Raw genomic sequence first — 2996 nt, forward strand, 5'->3', positions numbered from 1 at the left:
ATCAAGGATCTTAATATCAGACCCCAAACTCTAAAGTTGATACAGGAAAGAGTAGGAAATACTCTGGATTTAGTAGGTATAGGTAAGAACTTTCTCAACGAAACCCCAGCAGCACAGCAACTAAGAGATAGCATAGATAAATGGGACCTCATAAAGCTAAAAAGCTTCTGCTCAACAAAAGAAATGGTCTCTAAACTGAAGAGAACACCCACAGAGTGGGAGAAAATATTTACCAGCTACACATCAGACAAAGGACTGATATCCCGAATATATAGGGAACTTAAAAAACTAAATTCTCCCAAAACTAATGAACCAATAAAGAAATGGGCAAGTGAACTAAACAGAACTTTCTCAAAAGAAGAAATTCAAATGGCCAAAAAACACATGAAAAAATGCTCGCCATCTCTAGCAATAAAGGAAATGCAAATTAAAACCACGCTAAGAGTCCACCTCACCCCTATTAGAATAGCTATCATCAGCAACACCACCAACAACAGGTGTTGTTGAGGATTCGGGGAAAAAGGAACCCTCTTACACTGTTGGTGGGAATGTAGACTAGTACAACCACTCTGGAAAAAAATTTGGAGGCTACTTAAAAAGCTAGACATTGATCTACCATTTGATCCAGCAATACCACTCTTGGGGATATACCCAAAAAACTGTGACACAGGTGACTCCAGAGGCACCTGCACATCCATGTTTATTGGGGCACTATTCACAATAGCCAAGTTATGGAAACAGCCAAGATGCCCCACTACTGATGAATGGATTAAGAAAATATGGTATCTATACACAATGGAATTTTATGCAGCCATGAAGAAGAACGAAATGTTATCATTCGCTGGTAAACAGATGGAATTGGAGAACATCACTCTGAGTGAGGTTAGCCTGGCCCAAAAGACCAAAAATCATGTGTTCTCCCTCATATGTGGACATTAGATCAAGGGCAAACACAACAAGGGGATTGGACTTTGAGCACATGATAAAAGCGAGAGCACACAAGGGAGGGGTGAGGATAGGTAAGACACCTAAAAATTTAGCTAGCATTTGTTGCCCTTAATGCAGAGAAACTAAAGCAGATACCTTAAAAGCAACTGAGGCCCATAGGAAAAGGGGACCAGGAACTAGAGAAAAGGTTAGATCAAAAAGAATTAACCTAGAAGGTAATAAACACGCACAGGAAATTAATGAGAGTCAACTCCCTGTATAGCTATCCTTATCTCAACCAGCAATATTGCTTATATTCTCTCTACAACAAAAGTAGAAATAAGGGCAAAAGAGTTTCTCTGGGCATTGAGGGGGTTGGGGGGGAGAGGGAGGGGGCGGAGTGGGTGATAAGGGAGGGGGTGGGGGCAGGGGAGAAAAATGACCCTAGCCTTGTATGCACATAGGAATAATAAAAGAAAAAAAAATGGGGTTGCATTTGTGATGTCAAAAAAAAAAAGAAGAGAAAAACATTTTTTAAATTGTAGCAGTTACATTGGTACATGACCTAGTGTTTTTGAGAAAAGGGACCTAGAAAGTTAAGTTCAGTTGAGTGAAAATGAGTTAGTTATTGTACTGTCAATAATACTCCTAGAAAAATTATAAGGTAGTTGGGTCTTGTTGATCAGTCAAGGGCAAGAGACTTTAGGAAATGTGAAAGTTGCTCATTGTTCAAGACATAATGACAAATTCCAACTTGAATGGAGGAGGTTGCATGGGTAGGGGTTAACTTATGAACCCTCCAAATCCCATACTCAAATGCAGATCTCAAGGAAGACAAATAAGACATGAATATAATTCAAAAATTGATGGGGAGGAAATGGAGATTGGAAAGTCTAGATTTGGCATTAAGATGTTTATCTGAAGTAAAGGTGCCATGGGTGCCACAACCAAGATGCAAGGTAGAAGTTTCACAAAATTAGAATATCCATAAACTAGATCCATTGTATCCCAGGAGTGCCCTTCACTCCTGAAATTTTCTGGCATATTGTGTAAAATATTTTCTCAGAGTGAATAAGCTTTATCTAAGCTGGAGGCTGCTTTTGGTTTTAGCTAAAACGGTCATTTGAAAACCCAAGTACTGATGCCCAGATGCCCACTATTGAACGATCAACCCTGTCAAGAGATTTCTACCTGATTCCTGGCAATTGAAAATATTAAGTATCACGAGTTGTTGTTAACAGATGAAATAAATGCTCTGTAAGTTGTGATGTCCCACGACCAATGGCACCTGATTGCTTGGATAAACATACTAGTGTTTGTTGTGGATGTAGTTTGGTGACTATTTGCTAGTTTTTAAATTCTACTTGCATGCATTTTGAGTCCTTTCTTTTCCATTTAATCAGCTAATCAATCCATCAAGGAGATAAATAAAAACAAGGCTAAAGGGATGAACCACGGAAACTCAAGCAGCAATTAGTCAAGTAAAAATATAATACGGATTCCATTATTAATATATTCTGGACTGTAAAGTTTATGTTCTGTTGGATCTGGTTCTCACACTATTCCCAGAGCACAGATAACAAATCATGAGGGTCCGTGTTTAGACCTTAAACAACTACACAGAAACCTTTCACACTTTGAGGTTAAACCTCACAAATTTTTCGATTGAAACATTTTAGAATGGGTGGATGAAATTTAGACCTAATGATTACTTTATTTACTCATAACGGCTTTATGTGATGCCATAAGTATATTAGTAAGTTCCCAATTAGAAACAAAATTTAAATTGTGTTTTATTTTAACACTTGTTTAGGCACTGCTAATATTTACCCACTTCTTCTTTTATTCTTGCTTTACAACATTCCACATAGCAATTTCTTTGTGTTTGTATTCACAAAGCAAATATTTGAAAGGTTTTATCATGAGTGAGAAAGAAAACTCTTCAAGTGCTCTTTAACAAAGTGATATAATTGAACTTAGGTTTTCCCAAGTTCATTTCCAGTACCATTTCCTGTGGAGGGTACTGTGATTCTAGTGGAAATCAAGGGAAGTGGGGAGTACATGAGAGA

This window comes from Castor canadensis, chromosome 2, assembly GCF_047511655.1.
Source record: "Castor canadensis chromosome 2, mCasCan1.hap1v2, whole genome shotgun sequence".
NCBI lineage: Eukaryota > Metazoa > Chordata > Mammalia > Rodentia > Castoridae > Castor > Castor canadensis.